Source organism: Oxyura jamaicensis, chromosome 6, assembly GCF_011077185.1.
Source record: "Oxyura jamaicensis isolate SHBP4307 breed ruddy duck chromosome 6, BPBGC_Ojam_1.0, whole genome shotgun sequence".
NCBI lineage: Eukaryota > Metazoa > Chordata > Aves > Anseriformes > Anatidae > Oxyura > Oxyura jamaicensis.
The window spans coordinates 25,941,671-25,964,105 of NC_048898.1; the positions used below are offsets into that span (position 1 = coordinate 25,941,671).

General features: G+C 40.6%; 1 long non-coding RNA gene across 1 annotated transcript; it reads left to right on the top strand.

Moving 5' to 3' along the window:
• Nucleotides 1-379: 379 nt before the first annotated feature.
• On the top strand, nucleotides 380-21,998 carry LOC118169075. Its single transcript, XR_004751914.1, has 8 exons — nucleotides 380-507; nucleotides 2,301-2,407; nucleotides 7,593-7,748; nucleotides 9,779-9,850; nucleotides 16,721-16,775; nucleotides 19,755-19,924; nucleotides 20,290-20,347; nucleotides 21,669-21,998. It is a non-coding gene; the product is annotated as an uncharacterized LOC118169075 (long non-coding RNA).
• Nucleotides 21,999-22,435: the final 437 nt, after the last annotated feature.

Sequence of the window (22,435 nt, forward strand, 5' to 3'; positions counted from 1 at the left end):
ACAAAAAGGCCTTCTAGGTGGGCTGTTGCATCTGGAAGTGTTCATGCTAAAGGTCAATGCAGATTGGTGGAAATGGGGCTGCCTTTCTATTGGATACAGTGAGAAATGAGATCTTCAAAGGGGCAACGTTTTCGGAATGTGAGTCAGATTTATTCCTTTCCTAGTAAGTCATCCTGGATCAGGGATGGGGCAGAATAAAGCCCCCAAGGAGCACAGCGTTGTCTACTGGGTTATAGCTAGCCAAAAGAGATAGAGCCATTCTGGTCAAGAGATACATTAACTCTTCATCTTTCCAGGTTTCCTCTCATGGAGTTTGTACGAGAGCTTCACTGACTTCCCAAGCAGACTGCATGAAGGAACTCAAGGAGACAAGGAAGTTATTTCCTTTCCTGATGAAGTAAATGCCCTCTCTGAGTCATACAGTTCAGGGTAGTCCAAAAGGCAGCAAATAAAGAAGTGCTCCGTGCTCACTGAGTAGATGTGGAGCCCTATAAATAATACAATAAGGTAGGTGTGGGCAAATGGGGAGACCTCAATGTCTTCCTGAAATCTGTGTCAGAAACCACATCAGCATGAAAAGCAAATGGGGCAGAGCTGCCCTCTCACTTGCCTCCCCATTTCTACAGTCTGAGATGACCTCTCCTAGCCAGAGTGCTCTGCATTGTGGAAGAAGCACAGTATTTTTTTTGGCATTTGAGATATCCCTTAAGCCATACTGAAAGAAAAGGGCAACAAGGGCTTAACACAGAATAAGCTTCTGTGCAGCAGCAAACTTCATCAATCATGTTCCGTGCTTTCATTTTGTAATCAGACCTTCAAAGTCAGCTTTGGTTTACTTGACATAATTATTATAATAGCACTCATTTAGGGTACAGCTTGTTAAAGAAGGAGGCTTGGATATTTGGCATTCAGGTCAATATTCCATATGTAGATATTCCCTGTCTTAGCACAGTACTTCTTAGTGTCATGCTCAGGAATAGGCTAATGTTGTGTGAATGTTTTCAGCAGGGCAAGATTATTTAGATCTACTCACCCGCAAGCTCACTTTATTTTGAAGAGCCATATTTAAATTCATAGGAAGCAGAGAAGACTGCTCAAGTGAAGGGTTGCCTCCCAGCAATATCCAGTTTAAACAAAATTAACCCTTTGGGAAGTCTAAATTGTTTATGATTCCTTTGCCTCCAGCTCAGTGGAACATGAAAAGGATCCACTCCCTCCCTGAAACCCAACCCAAGTACTTATGTGCAGACTAACTCAGAGAAAAGCAGCACATAAAAGTCTGAAATGTATGGTTTTATCTCTGCACCCACATTAATAATCCAATCCTTTCCAATAACTTCACATATCTGTGCTTGTTTGTGACAGTTAAGTTTATAGAGCCATGGGGATTTATAACAGATCCATAAAGATCTTCCTTAAGTAACTGTTAAAACTCTAATTAGTTAGGAAATAATTTGGCTTTTCAAATTATAATAATCTGGCCTCAGCCACTTGGCTTATGTAATGTTTGGTGCCTTAATAGATAAAAAAAAAAAAAAAAAAAAAGTGTTATATGTCATCGCCATCATCATCAATAAGCTGAAAGAATAAGACCTCCTCTTCTCTAAAATATTTTCCATTTTTGCCACAAAAGACATTTCTTTTTCTGCATAAATATTTGTTGAAGATTTTCATTATTTTAGAAGAGACACTACTGCCATTGCCTTTTTACACAGAGGAAAATCAGACAAGGAAGAGGTTAAATGATTTATTTTGGTTTCTGTCAGGGTAGTGATGGGAGATGTGCGTGCTGGCAAATGTGACCTTGGACGCTGATGTTCTGGGCACCCCAGAGTTGCCTGGCTGCAGAGGAGTAGGACCAAGCATGAGAGAACAGGCTGTGTTTTACACAACTTTGGACTTGGGTCACAGGCTCCTACATGCCTGCAATCTGCTGGGTATGCTAAAATATGCTTCAATGCCTGGTGTGTCTCAGATTGCAGGGTAATGTAACTTCTTAGTGCCTTGGTTTCTTCTCTATTAGTTAGGATCCTTCTCCAGAAAAATGAAATGAAATTGAATTCACTTACAGTGGGAGGAGACAAGAAGTTGTAGAAGCACAGTTACCTGTGCACATCCCACCGAAATATGCCTACAAGATATATTAAGGGAATACACCTGAGCCTAGAGACAATCAAAAGTCATGTTGTTAGTATGGTTATTATTACTATTATCATCATCATCTAATAACTATTTTGCTTAGGAATTTTGCAGCTGAATAATTCAATGACTATTTCTGGACTACTTTTGTTCCCTTGCAGGTGTGTCCATCATATCAGGGTGTGCGTAAAAGATTGCTGCTTGATAGTCTGTGTGTGTGAAAAGATCAGACGCTTGGAGAGTGGTAGGCAAGCAAAAAGAAGTCAAGGTAAACACTTTGCTGCTTTTTGAAGGGTCTTTATTGAAAACTTACTGAAGGCAATACAATTTTTTCTACTGTGTAGGGTGAGGATTTTATCAAAGAGCAGATAGTCATCATTACACTCAAGTTCAAAACATGGCAGTACTGAAGAGTTTTCAGCTCCTATTTGTTGAACATGTAATGAGATGATAACTGACATGAATAATTCTTCTGAGATATGTGGGACTGAAAAATTTACCACAGGCTCCTACTGATATGGGTAGGGATACAGGGCTCCATGTTTTGCCTCATCTTAATATTAGTCTAATACACTCTTATGTACTTTAAATGGAACAAGAAGACTGAAGTAGAGGATACTGAGGCCTGCCACTAATGCATGATCTGGGAGGGGAGCCCGACATATCATCATTCCAAGTCTGCCTTTGTTTAATAGCATTTTCAATATGTAACAAAGGTGATTCTGAATTTTTATTTTTTTTGATCTAGTTCTATTAGTGTGAGGGGGAGTTTTATGGTGCAGTCGTATTTTATTACCATTTATATAGCAATAGTGTGGTAAGATTTCAGAGCTATTAACTATGATTGCCCAACCTTGGTGAGCTATGGGTAGAAACTGGTGAAAGGAACTGACACAGCCAGTCCCTCTGTTCATTCCAAATATTAGGATAAAACAAAACAAAAAAATCACGTCCAGTGTGCTTTGATATAGGTTAAATTCACTTAGATGTCCATCAGACTGTAGCAGTTTATGCCTCTCCACTGCAATGGGAAACTTTCATTTGATTTCGAAGGAGCTTGAGTTTGGTTTCCTGTTAAATTAAGTTGTTAGAGTGTTAGTGCCTCTGAAAACTGTTACCGAACTCTTCCATCCTCCTCCATTCAACTTCATGCTTCTAATTTCTATGCTTCTAATGAAAGGGATGTTTACTACCAGACATCTAACTTGAACTGATCTGGCAAGTTGCTGAGAAATCTAGTTGCAAAACATTTGATATGAATGAAGTTTTCTCCATCAAAAGGTCTTACGTTAAAAGTGAAGACAGCTCTCTGCTTTTCCTCTTCTTAAGTACTGGATGTTAGACATTAATAATTGAACTGGAAATATAATTACAGGATTATTAATCAGATTCATTTTTTTTTTTCAACTTGGAAATAAAAAAGGCCAAGTGAAACATGAAAGTCCACTGGGAAAAACTGCCAATATAAAACAATTAAAAGAGGATGTGGAATTCTTAATTCTTACACTTGTCTAAAAAGATGATTGACTAGGCTTAACTCTCCTGGGAGTGGGTGTACTGGGCAGTTTTTTATTTGCCTCTTAAGATCAAATGTTTCTATTTCTTTTATGAGGCATAATTAATTTTCTTTGCAGCAAACTTTACTTATTATGATATGGGTAGCTGATCAAGTTTAAAATGTTTGATCAGGTTAAGCAATGCCTGTCATTTAACATTCCCACTCACGGAGAGAAGCACTTATTCCTTCCACTCTCATAACATTCTGCAGACAGACTTTCTGACAGCTGAAGTGTAGCCAGTAAATTTCTTTTCCATTAGTTGCAAATTGTACAATAATATACTAAGGTAATTACACCATAAATCTTCTTGCCATGAAGTTAGGCTCTGCGGTACACACTTATAAAATTGTGCAGTAGCAGATAAAATCCTTGCATCTGTATCTACTAGTCTTGCAGTAACTTTTTTGAGGGTGGTCTAAAATACTGCCAAGGGAAACTGAGGGGAACCGGGAGGAATTCAATGGTTCTTGTTTTTCGTAGGAGAGGAGCTATAATAATTAAGGACTTCAAAAATCAGGGTTACCTTGTAGCCACACATGGGGCAGAGCACAGATTATTGTCAGCAGTATCTTTAGATATGTAGTGTGAACTGGAATATATTCTCTGGATCATCCAGGATATGAGGAGTCTTAGTTGAAGATCTGAGTCTAATACAAACTGTGTTGAAGCACTTAAGGAGCCTACCCAATCCAGATAGAATACCTCTGGGCTGAATCTGATCATTGCATGTCTCTAAAATGCTTTAAAGATGAGGAAAACACAAGCAAGAATATTTGCACTAAAAGAAACATCCACCAGTACATCTGTTCTTGCTTCCTTCTTAGGTCCCTAGAAAACAACAGACAGGTACTGTAACTAAAATGTCTTTCAGCACCTGAGAGCATTTGAGACAGTCTTCCTTCAACCTGTTGTAGGTATTTGCACCCACATATCCACAGACCTTTCTCTGGATTAGGAGCATGTGCTTAAAACTTCAGTACTGACCCAAGGCAATGGAAATTGCATGTGTACTTTGCACAGCTTCTCTTCTTCCCTTCCACTTCTCCAGGTGAGCTACCAGATCCCCAGGAAGCCAAATTTTGCTGAAGACCAGCTCCAGGTCTATCTCGTCAGTTGCCCAGCTGGATACCCTGAGCTAAGAAATGCAGACTGGATTTATAGCAGCCCATGTCAGGTTTAATTTGCTATACTGTATGTGGCTTAGTGGTGAGAATGCGTGAGCTTTGCTCCCTCCCCTTCCTTTCCAGAGAAATGCCATTCACCATTCACTCCTGCGTAAGGGACAATATTTACAGAGGTCAGGTTATTTACAGGACCATTCTTCTTCTTCTTCTTCTTCTTTTTTTTTAAAATTTATTTATTTATTTTTGGGGCAGGGGGAGGGCTTGGTGGCACAAGTGGACAGGTGGATTCATGGTAGTGATAACACAGCTGAAGGAAGCAGCGTAGAGGCAGGGTGCAGGGCAGGAAAAGCTTTGGATAAAAAGGCCTGCATTGCAGCTTCCCATTCATTCTACTTAACACTGAGGACATAGGCCTCTGCCAGGGATCAGGCAAGACCATAAGTAGCCTTCAGCGTAGGATCATTTTAGGTGAACAGACTTTGTTATTCTGTGAATAATTACCCTCACACAGGCAGCATCTTCGACTGGGTCTGGAGTGACTGAGTAGTGTGAAATGGGCATTTGACTTGTATTCATCTGGGAACTGGGCATGTAGGGGCACTGGAGAGAGATTTTTTCCCACACATCAATGCCCAGGAAGTACATTTGATTTTATTCACTATATTTGGTGTGATTTGCTGCACTCAGATATTCAGCTGCAATTAGGTGGTTAGAAACTCATCATTTATCTTTGGCTCTGTGCTGTCTATCATTCTGTTCCCCCATAAGTCTTAGCTTATGGCATCATTCTGAACATTTTGATTAGGAAATATCCCTGACTTGGAGCTGTTGTTGGTAGGATTTTTGTGTGCATCTCCTGTCAGTATCTAAATCTCTTCTATTCAAGGCTCTTTAGAGCACTTGTTTCTCAAATGATGATTACAATTCCTGTCTGATTCAGCGAACTCTCAGAAGCCTGCTCTGACATTAGACCCCAAGAAATTTTTTGTTCCCTGATATCTGAACATATTCCTTAGTGAATGTCCTAATTTTCTTTTTCTGCCACTAGGGTTTCTTAGGATGTTCAGGTTCTCCTAAATAATCTCCTTCTGCTTTCCTACCTCCTAAAACAGCTCACATTCTTGGTGCCCTTATTACGTTGAAAATGCTTTGGATTTGATTCTGCACTCACTGCTCTTCCTGCTTTTCAGTTCACTCTTTCATAAACAATTAAATAAGAGAAAAGCAGGGAACATTTAATTGTGTTTGTGGTGGGGAAAGGACTTATTAGGAAAGACACTGTGGGAATGGTAGTGGGGAACCTTTGCTCTTTTACATGTCAGATTATTTAAAGGCAGCTCTCAATTCTCTTAGCTTTTAGCTGATGAGAGAGGCCAGTAAGTGGATGGACTTCTCCCTGCCCGCACCCTTATGTCTGGAAGATTTAATCTTGTTTAGCCTTGGTCTGCTATGAACATATGGCTCATTGGTGATATCTCCTACCAGGTAAGGAAACCCGAACAGACCACAGGTAAAGCTGATCTATATCCATACAGAGCACAGTCACCCTGTAGACTGATCAACCTGGACAGGTTTATGGGGAACATTTTACATATGTCTATCACTCTGTTGCATTCTGTATCGCAGCCACCATTCCCTATGAAATCCCCAGGATGTTTTTGGTTAATGATGAACTTGATTTTTTGATTTTTTTTTTTTTTTTTCAAGTACTAGAAAGAACAGATGCACCCAGGATAGGAACTCTAGCCTAAGCCTTATGCTTGTACCACATTGAAGAACACCATGAAAGACATTGGGGAAGTGATGGACAGAATCCAAGCAGTTCATGTGTTTCTCCTCATACACAAATCACAAACAAATCTCAGTCTTAAGAAGCTTTTCATTTGCATCTCATTCTTTATCTGTGGAGTCAGCATGAATTTTGCCTGGTAATAGAGCTCACCCAGTCACTGGAGATACTAATGTCACTCTGAATCTTCCAAGATTAAAGACTCTGAGACTCTCCTTTTTAAAAAAAAATAATTAAAAATTCAGCCACACTCTAAGATATGCTGAGGAAGTTGTGATGTGGATGGAGCTATGCAGAGATTAGACTTGACTAATAGTGCTTTTGAAATCTATGGATCTACCTCAGTTATACCCTCCTGCTGATGAAAAAATAATGAAACTGTAAAGCTGGGCGTTTTGTGGAATTTAGCATAAAAGAGCATTAGCTCCTCTTACCCTGGGATATCCCTTTATGCATCTCTTAATCTTCCTACAAATTCAGACTTTTTTGTTTCACTGTTTAGGCAAGTGTGGGTGCTATATTCGGTCTATGATATAGATATAATAGTGGAGGGAAACTGAGCTGGATTATTAATATTTTTCTTCTATTTCTTTGATGAGATATTTTATCAGATTGGTTCTGTCTGTCCCTTAGATATTAAAGATGCAAATTGGTGATTTTAATAGCTCCATTCACCTGCACAAAATTCCCCACAACTCTTAACCAACAAGCCAAATCCCATGGACATCTACTGTAAAAGGAATAAAAGCAAAACCAAACCAAAACTTGTGAAACAGGTAAATGCATATGAATTTCCTCTGATAAACATTTGCAGTTACTTTTGGAATAGCCAGTTTATTACAAATGCTGTAAGTATAGTACTGAAATTAAACAGTAGGAAGAGAACAACATGAAGCTAGCTATTAATCTCTTTATATCCAAAGCTGTTGTGAGTAAAAAAGTTTTGGGGAAGAAAAAATATTGTCTTTGTTTTTGTTCCAGAGATGGGTCAGGGCCTCCTCACTGTCTGAAGTCTCTGCTCTGCTTTACTTTCACCATCTGGTTCCAGAGAAGCCAAACCAAATCATTTACTGCATATCTTGCCTTGCTGTAAATTTACATTTGGCATCAGGATACAGCTGTACTGACTCTTCCCAAGTAAGTCAAGGTCATATTCATCAGTCCATATTTAAATAATCCTTGTGTTTTCAGTTTTTTGTAGTACACATCCTACTAGACCATTAAATTATCATCATGAAATTTGTCATTTTTCCTGAGGCTGGTGAAATGAATGATGATGATGTACTTCTTACCAAAAACATCTATCATTTAAAATCCCACACGTCCCCTGAGCCTTCAGAACTGTTAAAAGTCAATATAAGGCCTTTATCCTGATATTAATTTGTGAAGACTGACAATAGTGTTTACGTGGAATCCAAAGGGACCCAGCAGGTATCTGTTATTGGGGTTAACATCTGGACTGTTTTGTCAGAAGTCCAGTTTCCACTAGTGACCAGGTTTTATGGTAATCCACATCAATTCTGTGCAATTAGGGGAGATCAAATAAAAGTTTTTCTATTTTCTCTTAGGAAAAAATGCTTAGCAGGCAAGAAATCTGGGAAGTTTTGCTTAGTGAAATTGCATTTTCTCTTCTTGTCCTCTTCCTTACAGTTGATGAGGTATTAAACATGAGACTCAATTTGTTTTCTATTTTTATGGTGGAATTCACCTATCTGAATAAGTAATAAACAAGTTTAAATCAGCCAGTTCTTAAAAAACAAAACAAAACAAAAACTAAGATGCTTGCAGCAGGTATTAGATAAACCAATGCTGGTGCTAACATTATATTTTGTAATATCCAGACACTAACCAAATCTGGGAGAAGTGTGGGAAAAGACAGATTTGGAAAGATTGAACCTGCATGTTATAGGCAAAGGTTTTTCAAACAACCCTAAACATTTCCCAGACTCATCAGAAGTTATCAGAAAGTTGTTCGATTTTGTGTGTGTGTGTTGTTTTACCCTTTTGAAGTCACACTCTGTGTCTCCTGATTGTTCCTACAGGGGATAATGCAGGGCCCTTCCAGTGAGAGGTGACACTTTGGCAAGGATTGAGAGGGTTGAAGATAATTCACTAATAAACTCTAATAATCAACAGCATTAAGAATTGGAATTAACACATTCAGCCTGTAGTACGCCTTGATCCAAAGGATATATTTACCCATCCTTTATGTCCGTCAGGGTGCCAGGTCGTTTCACAGGTGGTAAGGCTGCGGCAAGCACTGAGCACCACTCAGGAAGCACTAAGATGCTGTTTTTCTGCAACAGACTTACCTACTCTTAGATCTTAGTAACAAAAAGGAATCCTAGGAGGACATAGGGCAGTCCAAATAAGAAAAAAAAAAAAGAAAAAAAGAAAAAGAGAGAATTTGTGCAGGAGACTTGCAGAAAACTATCATGACTAGCACTGGGAATTCATGGTAATGTAAATATCAATTTGCATGATTAAATTTAAAAACAGCTGCTTGGTTCAGTATAGTTTGTACAGGCACATTTTGTGTGTGTGTATGTGTGTGTGTGTCTTATACTTCTGAGTATATTAGCCAATTTCAGCTAAATCAGATGAAGGGGCCCAGGATTGTAGGACTTGGGATAATTCAATTCCCATGAGGTTTTTGGAACACAACAACTACAGATTGTGCCAAAGTGAAAACTAAGCACTCTGAGAAATTGTATTTGTTCCTTGGTTGTGCATCACTTACAGGATATTCTCAAAAGAAATGAGGAGACCACAGGAAATGCTTTTAAGCTGATATGCCCGAGGCTTAGAGCTGTGTTAGCTTTCTGATATGGGCAAAAGTCGCTTTAGAGTGCTTTGATGGTGTAGCAATGCTACTTGTAAGTGATTTAATCCAAACTTTTCTGTATTGCCAACATTCTTCCTGGTAAAATATCACAAACATGGTGTAAAACAAGAGAGCAGTCTCCACTGGAGACATGCATGTAACGCTAGAAACCAAGTCCAGGTAGAGCAAAAACCACTACGAAACACTGAAATGTACTGGAGCACAGCCTTAGTATGGTGAGTCATATCCTCGGTCCTTAAATCGCAGACAGGGAGGTGGGTTGGTCAGTGAGCAGCTACAGCCTTTCTGCAATTGTTCTTATTTGTATCATCTGTCCGTGTAGGAGCTCAGTCGTAGTTGAAGATCCTTTGAGTCTGTACTGCGCAAACCTGAAAAAAGATTCCACCTCATGGAGGTAAGTACATTCTGCTGTTCACTTATTTATTTATTTTATTTTCATTGCACATGTCACTGTTTCTTCATTCTTTAGTTTACTGCCTCCAGGGAGAAAAGGAAAATATTTAATATCTCATCTTAGGCAAGAGAGAATAATTCAGAGATATTTTCACCTCAGTACAAGCTGTTAGAGTTGGTTCTTTCTAGGTAAATAGTATCAGATCCCTCAGGGTATGGGGAAAGACACAGAGAGATTTCAACCGTTGATTGAAAATTGAGCTAAGAACTCCTTTTCCAGCATGGGTGGATTTCAGAGGAGCCAAGGACTTAAAGACAAACCAGAGTGAAGCCTGGGGAGCTCGTCTCCCTGAGGGTAAGAAGCAGGAATAAGGCAAGTGCTGGGGTCGAATTTTCCGATAACTCTCCCAGAGGCTGCAAAACTCTGATGTCCAGAAATGGATGAGCAAGCCAGGTGCTGAAATTGCAGCAAACCTGCAATAATGTCTGCATGCTGAAGTTTTCTCATAGTGGATGATGCCTTTACTTTGCTACAGGAGGTGCTCTAGAAAGGCTGTAGAGTAGAACTGAGGTTTGTCTTGACCCTCTACTAGAACTCCAGACTAAGGCTAGAGACATAAAGGAACTAGAGAGCAGAAAGACATGAGGTAGCAAAATTTCCTTGTTTCTCCTACTTAATGACACAAGAACTCCTGATTGAGAAAAACTTTTTCATGCTGAGAAGGGCCTGATTTGTTCTTTTGGAACTTCCTCATAATTAGCTCAGTTGTTGCCTACCAGGACTTGGAAAGCTGCTGCTGAAAATGTTGTATTTCTTATGTTCTTCATTACAAGAAACCACAAGCGATGACAACCACAACTGTTGGCCAGTCTTTTATCATTATGCACCATTATGAAAATCTTTTATCCATTTGGATAGGCCAATGGTGCCATTGATTGCATTGTTCTCTGGCAGTTGGTGCCAGACTTAAGATCCTTTAAGCCACATGAAGATTATCTTGGTTTCCTTTCCGCTGCATAATTTGTTTCTTGCCACTCATTGCAAGAATTGATTTGGGACTACCTGGCTTTCTATCTTTGAGTATCCCATCAAGGTTTCTTTCTTGTAGGAACTCAGGACATTTTTTTTTTTTTTTGGTGAAGCCTGTGCCATGTGCTCAAACTGATTTAAATCATAGCTGTTGTGCCTGATGGGATGTGGGTCTGAGCAATGCTGTCCCTATTTGCCTGCTGGGTGGGTGGTCACGTTGCGAGTGCTGTAGTGTGTTGTAGAGAGGTCCAAATAACTAATCACATCTATTCCCTGACTGAGTGCATTGTATTTAATACTGTGTAAGAACAGGAATTGTCATGACATAAGGCAAGTTAAAAAATGTTAATAACAGCTAGCCAGTGCGATAGACAACCTGAGAGGGGATCAGGTCTGACCTAATTTAAAGAGACAAGTTGTTGAATATTTTAGGCCCTGTTCTGGTTTTGCAGAAAAAAACTTTGCAAAAGTATGAGAAGGCTTTAATTTGAAACCTTTGTGCAGCTTTTCAGTGTGCATTGGGGTATGGACTTCATGCAAAATGGACATTTAAATATTCAGCCACCATGCTGAGCCATCTGGATCTTGCAGTGGCCTGCAGTAGCCAACCAACAGGAGATGATCATTGTGACATGAATGGAGAGGAAAAATGAGCTAATTTACATCTAAGGTTTTTAGAACTCTTAATACTCAGTGTATATTCACATCCAATACATGGGAAAATTATAGATGTGCTTTGGGAGGTATTCTCACATCATGATGACATTGTCCTGAGCTGGTAACCACATCAGGCCCGCAATGAGGTATTTCCTCCATTTCCTTGGAGTTGGAAAGTCTGCAGGCTCCTGGTGATGCATGTTCATTGGTCCAGCAGCAGAGGTTCCTGCAACAATGCTGGGGTCAATAGTGACTCAGCAGGGACACAGGCACACCATTCTCCGGGAGCCATTTGCTTGGAGCAGGTAGTGGGGAGAGAAGTGGGCTTTCTGCTGCTCGCTGCTGCTCTGCTGTGCAGGCTGAGTCAGAGGATCAGAAGGTGATGCTTCCCCAGCATAACATTTATCCAGTATTAAGAACCTGGGAGACTTGGTGTGATGCATCTTGCATTTTCTGGCAGAATATTATGAGTAAAAATAATTAAACTGTATTTTGTGGCACACCAATGTAACAATGCGATGGCAGATCTACGGCAATATGATGACTCATTTAGTTTGAAACTTTGAGTCTTCATACAGCATTATGTGTAAGAAACCAGCAATGGCTGGAAGCATCTTGTAATGGTAACACAAGTGTTTCCTTAGGGCCTTCCTGCATCTACTGGACTTGATCTCTTTTGGGGTTGTTTATGTCTTTAGGGCTTTGAAAAACTTCTGGCAACTTTCTTTTCTGTGGTGGTTAAGCAGATGCATTTATTGCCAGAGGGCAATAAAATTAAAGAAGTCAATAGCAAATAAAGGCAATCGCTTATCTTCTTTGGCATCTACAAAGAGACTAAAACTGAAATGGACTTTGTGCAGACATAAAATGCAGTTTGTGTGATAAAGCTCCTTGTGGTTCCCAAATCAACCTATCATCTCTTCCTAGATGGAATAGGAAGAATCTAGATTACACTTGATTATGTGGTGTAATATGCCAGATTACAAATGGATAACCCAGTTCAGGAGATGGTTAAACACACTCAAGCGCTTAAAAAAAATTACCTAGTGAATAAGACAATTTTCTTGAACTAGTGCCTGAAACTACTAAGTCTGTGAGCACTCCCAGGAAACACATCCAAGGATTTATTTGAGAATCAGCACATCATGAGACCCTCTGGGAGCCTTCCTGCAGTCCTTCATATATTGTGAGGCTCCAGCCAGCTGGATGTAAGTCATTAAAGCTCCTTATTCTGTCCATTAGTACATTCATTAATATTTCTCAGTAACTTGGGACACAACATTCCCCATGCCAAGCTTAGGAAAGTTTTCTCTTCCAACTAATTTTGACCTAGAGACAGTTATAATGACCAAAAGCTCACCACAGAGTGGAGGAAAAACTTTTCATGAAATCTGTTTGCAGAACCTGTTATCCTGTGCAAAATGGTAGAGGGCTTTCAGGTTAGAGCTTAAAGTCTTCCGCAGAGTTGTTGACTGCAAGGGTGTTTAACTTGTCATTGGGCATAGTATTCCTGTCTGAAGCTCATTGATCTATTAGCAGTAAGGCAATGAACTTTTCACAATAGGTCTCGAAAAGGAAAACAAAGAAATGCAAAGACTCCTTCTGGGACCTGAAGAACTGGATAAACATGGTGTTAAATTGTCCATATACTCCAGAGATGGGTACCAGTAGAAGACAGTCAACTTAAGCACAAATAATTGCTTTTGGGTAGAAAAACACAATCCAAGTTTTCTTCCATACATTTGTACACACATAGTCATAGATATATTCTTATATAAATATAGATTATATATGCATGTATATATATATATATATTAAAATATAAAAAATATCATATATGTATATACAACCATATGTTTTAACAGTAATATCTGGGACATTGGCAGGAATCTGCAGACTTGCATTCGCAAGGGAACCTGAGGGGAAAAAACCCTAACTATTTGATTCCACCAAGAAAAAACACTTCAGTGCTAAACCCAGCAGGTGATCTAAAATGGTGACGTTATTGCTGTTCTTAAAGCAACCAATAAACAGTGGCTTCTCATCACTTACCATGCTGTAATTTAGCCTTGAGGTCAGATGTTAAGTGTTTTCTTTTCGCTCTTGGACATATGTGAGAATTTTTTTTAAATAAATATCTTTCATTCCTAAGAGGATTTTATGGAAGAAGCAAACTAGGGGCAGCAGGAAGAGACTCAGAGCCCTGCAGGGTGTACACTGTGCTGCCAAAGTCAATATTGCCTTTCTGTACACAAAACAAGGAACCCTCAGGCTCCAAAAACAAGTACAAGAACTCACTTTCTGAAGGATTCTGTTTTAGCTTTCCATCTGGGATATAGTGTTTTGATTCTTGCATTGGTAGCACTACTGGAATTTCACATTCTCTTCTATCAAATTGGGTATTTGTGGCATTTCTCCACTTATCAGAGGTTAACTTCTTGTCCTCTAGTTCTCTTGTATTGACTCTCATTGAAAGCTCGGTAGGACTCTTGTTGAAATCTGTCTAGACTGTGCAGGACTGGAGCAGTGGTATTGTATAGCTGATGTCAAACCATCTAATTGAAGAAGACAGAGCAGCATGGCCAGAGGGGCTGAAGTAAGGATGGGATGGACAGTGGTCCACAGAGACAGTTGAGGAATGGAGAGCGTGCATTGAATCCCATGCATTTTGAGCTTTGTTGTTCAGAGGACTCTTCTGGGACACCACAGGGCCCAGCTGCTGAAGGTGTGGTTTTGTGGGAATATTGCTAGGCCTCTGGCACCTTGCCCAGCAAGAGCTGCTTTTGAGGGTGTTTGGTACCTCCAGCTGAGTAACTGATGCCACTGGCATTTAGATTGCAGCCACATTTCCTCCTATGCACAGCAGCATTGATAATGATGAGCAGAAGCTCTTCTTCTTGCCATCTACCTGCCTGCTACATCCTCCCACAGTCTTCAGGCCTGGGAAGTGGGCTCTCACCAAGTGGATTTGATCTGAGCATGGTACAAATGGTGTTTGTCAGAGAGGCCTGTGAAGTGCTGCCAAGCCAGGACAGGGACTCTCTTGTCCTTCCATACCAAATTCCCCTGTGCATTCGATGTGGCTTCTGGTACAAAGGAAATTCAGAGGACTCATCTCTTCTGCCTGTGTCTCCTTCCTTCTCATAATCCTTCTCCAACATTGTATGTACCTTTCTTCCTCTGCCTCAGCTTAGAACTCCTTGTTCTTCCAGGGCTTCTGCATAGCTGAGGTCTTCAAAGAGTCTGCTTAATTATTTGTTTGCACTTCGAAGTACTGAATGAAGGTGTGAGGCAGAGGCAGGTTCTTTCAGAGTATTTGTGTATAAACATGAAAGTTACAACCTTTCTGCTCCTTGCTCCTTTCATCTTTTCAGGCTCAGAGATAAAAATGCAGTTGCGTTTTTGAACTTTACAGAAAGTTTTATTAAAAGAATGACTCAGACTCAGAAGTCTTCTGCTGAGTTCCTTTTCTCTTTTTCATTCCTTTCCTTTTTCTTCTTCTTTTTCTTTATATTAATTTTTCTTTATATATATATTTTTTTCTTCTGCTTCCATTGTTGCTTTCTCCTATTTTTTACTCCTTTTCAATCCAGCACTAGTTTCAGGCTATTTTGTTGGACGTCTTGTTGCATTGTTGTTTTGCAGCACATCAGGGATATATAGCTAGGGGCCTCCTTCATTACAGTCCCCAAATCTGTATAATGCATAGATTGTGCCACCTTTGATATGGGTGAAAATGTGTGAAAAGTTGAGAGTTTCAACATCATGTTGCCAGTTTGCCTCCAGACTGCCATGGGGAGGAGTAGTAAGAATGTGTCTCCATTAACAAAAGAGAAAGCATAGATGACTAACTTCAATACATAATTTTCAGATTTTTTTCCCATATTTCTTGGGGTAGTCAAGCTCAAGAAATCTTCCAACAGGAAGGTGGAAATTGGAGCAGGAGTGAAAATGATGTATCTGTACATGAAGAGAGGTGACTTTGAATGTTCTCATATTATCCAGAAACACAGAAATAACTTCTCTCTCAGGTTCCCAGCATATTCTCAGCTTCTTTTTCTTCGTCATTCTTTAAGTAGCTCAGTCTATCTATACCAGGTTTGATTTCTTATATTGATATCAACTGTAAAGTAGCATTGACAGGTAAAATAGCAACAATAATTTCAAATGTCAGTTCTTATATGTCTAGGTTACAGTGCCTGTTAACTCTAACAAGGATGTTATTGTTAAAACTAGAGGTAGGATCAAGGATTCCTGAGTTCTTTTGGGCTGAACCTTCCATTCATCCCAATTTTCTTTTCATCTTCCAACCAAAATTTAAGCAATGAGCATCCCAGTTGCAAATGTCTGTCTGCTCTTTGAGAAAAGAGGTAATTAAGAGACATCAGGATATCCATGAGCCAATCATTAGTGACTTCTAGGATGAACCCCATATGCAGATGTATTCTCTGGGAAGCTTGCGTTACTTGCTTGACTTGAGTTTTGTGTTGGATGGATTCTGATAATTTAACTGATAATGACTTGTCTTGGTGCAGCTATTTTTCTTCCAGTACTCATTCTTTACAATGTATTGCCAAAAATTTGCTTCTTCTAAGCTTACACAGCTCTTAGGTCCTTCAGGTATGCTTTCATTTATTTATTTGTACAGTCTGATGCTGAGAGTCCTAGCTATAATGTAAACTTTCCATGTTTGCAACAGAGCTCGCTGAACTCCATTACAATGACTTCAGTGGCTTAACTTCAAGCATTTTGTTTGTATGTGGAAAAAACAAACAAACAACAACAAAACAACAACAAAAAAAGTCTACAAAGTGAATAGCTCTTTTTTTTGTTGTTGTTATTGCCAACATGACATTCAACCTCAGCCATCTCTAATTTCCCGAGACTTAGATACTGTCCACACTTGATTAGACTGGGCCAAGGATGTAGGGTATCAGGTGGAATTTGCAGCACTTTCCTTTTAATGACTGTTTTAATGAGGATTTTCCTTGTTCAAGTTTTATCCACTGCCTTGGCACAGAAGTGCAATGCGAGCTTTCTTTTGAAGTCCACTAGGACTCCCTTAAATTTATGGTCAGATAGTTCCAAGCAATGGAATTATCATCTCCCATGTGAGAGGAGACAGCTTCCTGCACAGACCATTTCCAGCAAAGGTTGTTTAAGATAAACCTTTTTATTTTGCAGTGCAAGATGCTGGAAGCACAGTAGCTTTGAATTTCTTCAGTTCAGCTAAAGGTAGGTAAGTTCTTTAAATATGTATTAGTATCATCATAAATTCAACATACATTAATATAAAAAATGCCTGTTGGTTACTTGAGACCTCTGACCCTCCCTTTGCTAACAAGTGATACAGAACCCTTAGAAATTGGAGTTTGTTGGTGAAAGTAATGCTCTTCAGATGTTTCTTCCCATTCATTTTTCTGAATTTCTCACATCGCACTTTGCTGAAAACCTTCTCTGTGGTCTCTGGGGTTTGAGGCAGGCAGGATCTGTAAGCCAGTGTGATGCTCAGCTGAGATACTCCCATCCCACATGAAGTCCACCTCTTTCCTGACCTCAGTCTGCATATGGACAGCAGCCACCCACGCATGGCACATTAGAGGATTAAGACCTTAATAACATTTTTTAAATGCCACTATTAAAAGGGGACTTCCGTCCTGTAGAACACTTAAAAAATAACATTTATAAAAATGCTTCCTGAGCAGCATATTCCCTTTAACATTATATCATCTGTGTGCTAGTAAGAATTTTCTTCTCAGTCTCTGCTTGAACAATTCAACAGTGAATATATGATTCCATGCTTTGTGCTGTCAAGATTTTACTTATATTTAGAAAAATAGTATCTCAATAATTAATTGCAGATAAATTATTGACAAAACAGCAGCAGATGCAAAGGAAGAGTGCTCTGTATCTAAGAGGCTTTTCAAACAGATACATTTGTAATATCACATATATATATGCTTCTAATATTCACTTTTCTGAAATAAATCCATGGTTATCTAGCATTTGTTGCTTCATGTGATATCACAAACTACTGTGAAAAATTAGCATTTTGTCTCAAAATATATCCTTAACTCATATGCACATCTGTTAGTAATATCTCCCAAGAGTAAAATATGCCAATGTATCCAGACTATACTTCTGTGAAAAAAGTCCTCCATATTTAGGAAGCACAGCTTTGCTAACAGAGAAACTGTCAAGTCAAATACAGACTCTGAAGTTTTCTGCTTGTTTAAAAATGCTCATAGTCTGAATTGTTCAAATACTGTTATTAAGAGCAATGGAGTTAATTAGTTATATAGTTAATTCAAGAATGTTACTGAAACTTCAGTGCCAGCTGAAAGAATCTTCAGCCAAGGTTTTCAGTCCCTTTTCTGAGATCACTGAGTTCCCGTGCATCTCTAAACCTCAGTATCTGGATACACAGTCTTAGCCTGAAGTAATGCAAGGTATACTGAATCCTTGTGAGCCACAGATGCAAGGAACGGTTCAGGCTGGAAGGGACCTCTGGAAGTCATTCTGTCCATCCTCCTACTCAAAACACGATCAACACCAAATGCAGGTCAAGTTGCTCAGGGATTTGGGCTGAGGGTGGAGAGTCCATAGACTCTCTGGTCCATTGTTTCAGTGCTTAACCTCTTTCCTGGTGATGATTTTTATCTCATGTCTTTGTGATTGCTGTCCCCCATCCTTTCATTATGTTTCTACAGGAGGAGCTTGGCTCCTTTTCCATAATCTCCGTTCAGGTACTAGAAGACAACAAACACTTCTTTAGCTTTCTCACCTCCGAGTCTGAACATCCCCAGTGCTTTCAGCATCTCTGCATGCAGCGTGTGCTTCAGCACCCAGTTATGCTGATGGCCTTTGGCTGGGCCCTCCCTGGGATGTCCGCAAACCATGTTGCATCTTGTTGGTGCCATCAGCTATCAGTGTGGACATTTATGTTGGCTCAGGTGACAAACACACAGGTTTGGTAATCTTTGATAACCTGTGGTATTTTTGAGCTCTGAGCAATTGTGGCCAGATCCAGAAACATGCATCATTTTTTTCCAGATCTCCAAATAAGTGTACATCAATATAAGCTGTTCTCTGCTTTTTCGCATCTCTTCAGAAAAATGGTTTTGAAGGGCTAAGTGTGGCAGACAGTCTTCCACTTTAACATAACTCTAAAACATGTAAGAGTTTAGACCAAGGAAGTAATTTTAAGGCCTAGTTCAACATTACAGCTCTCCTCTTGAAAAGTCAGTCTTCAAAGAGCTGCTCCAAGGCCCAGGGATGCCAAAAAGAATATTCCCATTGACTTTTGCCCACTTTACTTTCTCTTCTAAAAACAATCCAATTTTCAGCTATGCTATCAACTGCATTTGGCATAAAACATGGGGCAATTTCACATCTCAGCTACCTCAAGGAGCCTGGTTTTTATGCTATGCTTCATGAAAACAGAAGCTCAGCCATGGAGTCCTCTCTCCTTGAGTCAGCTGAGAAACTGGCTGGATGGCAGGTGCAGAAATACATTACATAATATCAAGCACTGTCAAGGCCATTAGGAAGACAAATCCTGAATACTGTTTTGAGAGAAATTCAAAGCAAGACTCTACAGTAGCTAAGAATATTTGTTTGCAACACAAAATTATGATTGGACGCACGCTAATTTTTCTTCACCAAAATGGAAGCTTTTGTACAAAAAGTATTCATTAAAGTATTTGAATCTTCAAAACATGCCAGTCATTCTATCTATAAGAAGGTAAAAAACAGCAAAATACTCTCACGACTATTTCCTTACTGAAAAAAATCAATGAAATTGAAACTACCTCAGTGTGCGTGTATTGACTTTTATTCCTTACACTGATTTAACTGCAAAGGCCTGTTAAAATAGAGATCAAAGTATCTACCAAGGAGTTCACTTAGCTCTGTAAAAGCATAGAGTACTTAGAATAGAATATAAGAAAATGATAGAAAATACAGGTTTACGACGTAATTTGTGATGGAACTGTAATGGGGTCTCATTGTACTAAATACTGCTGAAGAGAAAACACCTTGGACTTTGACTGGAGAGAGAACAGGATGAAAGACGAAGTTTTATTGCACTTTTGCCCAAATAGAGGGGGAATAACTGAGTCATGCCAGAAGTTTGAATTGGTACTGACTATAAAAGCAAGATCTGAGTCCTAATCTGATGTCTTCATGCTAAAAGAGTCTTTCTTTTTGCTACACACAGAGGGGAATAAGCTATATTCCAAATAACCTCAGGACTATGTACTTGAGTTAAGGTACATAAAGGAGCGAGCAGCACCATGTAAGCAGCTGTGGACTGGCATGAAGATAGATGGTGTCTGGGATGAGAAGGGTTGAAAAGAAGAGAAGAAGCAAAAGGTTTTTTCCATTGCGGTGAGTCACGTAAAGCAGGCAAACACACATAAGCTGAAGATTTTTTCCTTTGTTTTTCAACAGCCACAAAGAAGCCATCTTAGCAGCCGCACATTTAAAGGAACCCAGGCTCCTCCTGTGCACAGGGAGTAATTGTTTCTTGCCTGCAGAAGGAAATGCACACACGTGCATGCACACACACATACACACACAGACTTAAAAATGGTTTAAAAATGTCATATTTGACTTCCTGGCCAGTTTCACAATTCTCTTCAAAAATAGCTCTCATGGCTGCAGGCTGGCAGAGCTGCTCCTGCCCTGATTTAAACGGCAAAACTCAATTAGAGTTTGAATCTGTTGCACTGAAATGGAATTGTCTCTTGCAGGCAGAGCTCTGTCATGGACGTGGCGTCGGGAACTGTGGAGGCCGTGCCTGTGGGGAGGGTAGGTTGTGGGATCTCAGTTCCTTGGGGCAGGGATTTCCTATCTGCTGTTGCTCTGGAAAGGGAGCTCCATTGCTGTTCTCCACGCTTATGCAAGGACCTGCTGCTTCTTGCAGGCTTTTGCTGTCCAAACGCCTCCATGCATAAGGCCAAAGCTGGGTCCGGGGGCAGCAAGGGCTGTGTGCTTGGCTCTGTTCATGAGGACAATCATCTTTTGCTCAGCCTCTTGGGCTTTGAGCAAACCTACTCCATCCCCAGGCTCTTTCCCTCGGGTTTAAGGATTTTGCTTATCCTCCTGCAGCCTGGAAATATTTGTGAGGATCTTGGCTGGGCTGGAGCTGAGGCAAGGGCAAAAAGTTCACCTTTTTCTTGGCAGGTTAGCCATGGGAGGCTCCCCAGTCCCTCCCTGTATCCCACTGCAGTCCCATATCTCCCCTTGCTGTCCTACAGCAGGCTGTTTCCAGACACTTCAGTGCTGCCTCTGCTTCTGATAGCCCTGAGCTGGCCTCAGCATTTTTCTCATCAGCGTGCACTGAGATGTATGCAGAAATCACTGACTGCCCCCTGCCTCAATTATCTGGGGTCTCAGTCTTAGCCTTGGTTTCCATTTGCTCCGTAAGTCATCTGTGTTAAGCTGCTCCTCATAAATAGCAGCTTCCAGCATGTCTTCTGTCATCTGTAGCTTGTAGTTGTGTGCAAGAGGGAGAAAACAGGTCTAATTTACATCAATGCAGCTGGCTCCTCTGATCTGCCACCTGGAGACTTGGCTGACTGGGAATGTGTCTGCAGGAGGGGGCAGACCTTTGCTCCCTCCAGCTGCACCAGTCTCCACCGGTCACCTGCTGGCAGAGGGCAAACATGCTGCTTGACCTCAACCCTCAGGGACCTGCTGGACAGTTTTAGTGGATGCTGTGGACTGCAGGAAGGATGCACGTGTCCCAGCAGTGCAGCAGGTTCCAGTGATCCTCTTGCCAGATGTGCAGTGCAAAAGTTGAAGTGTATTTACAGAGGCATGCCCTGCCCTGTGGTTACAGTCTCTCTGTCCTTTGAGGGCGTTAATGCTTTAACTCTCCTCACTACAGGCTCCTGCTGCTTTTGTGTTACAGGCCAGATGTATGCACATGGTTGCCGTCATGGTGCTGTTGTATGTTGCTTGGGTTGCCCAGTCATCAACATGGGGCAATTAAAATTCCTACACTGGGGCAGGCCAAGAGATTTTGACAAACTTTGACAGTTACTGCAATGATGCTCTCTAACCTGTACTCCAAGGAGATGATCCAGGGACTTTTGGCTTCTACTTTTATTATTATTATTATTTTCAGGTTGGTATTTTCTTTGGCACCAAAGAAAAGAGCAGTCAGTAAAGGAAAGAGTTTGGAAAAAAATGCTTTATATGTGCAAGACCAATTAGCAAGGCAAGAGACATGGCTGTGCAGCAGGTTTTCTGAGGAGAGAATTCACATCAAAACTATTGGGTGTCTGTGACACTTTCGAAGGTACCGGGAAAAACCCATCAACAACAAAGCTGTGACGCTGTCAGCAGCTGCCTGACGTACCCGGGGCTGTGTACGTCCCTCGGTGAACGTCAGAGCTCTGCAGTGAGGAGGGAAGATCATTCTCACTGGAACAAATCCCACTGAGATGAGATTTTCCCAGGAACAACTCACCACTGTGCTGTCCTAGGCTGGTCAGCGAGAAGTGGGCAAATTTTTATTTTTATTTTTCCCATGCAGAATTCAGTGCACGACTTCATTGGAAGTGCCCTGCAGCCTCCCTGCTGCTGTCTGACCTTCCAGCCAGGTTACCTCTGCCAGAAATTAACCCAAACCTCGAGGTGTGGCAAGATCTCCTGAAAGCCCTGAAAGAGACAGATGGGATGGATGAACCCATCAGCATGGTATTTTCTCTCTTTGTATAGTTCTGGAACCCCAAAAGTGGTTACAAGAAGGAGAGTGGACTGGCCAAGAGCACAAACAATGAAACACTCTCACTGATGTCCAGTCCTACGTGACAGACATGCTCAGGTGCATGTCCAGCCCCTTTCAGGGGTGTTCCCAGATCCCAGACACAGCGTCCCTCCTTGGCCAGG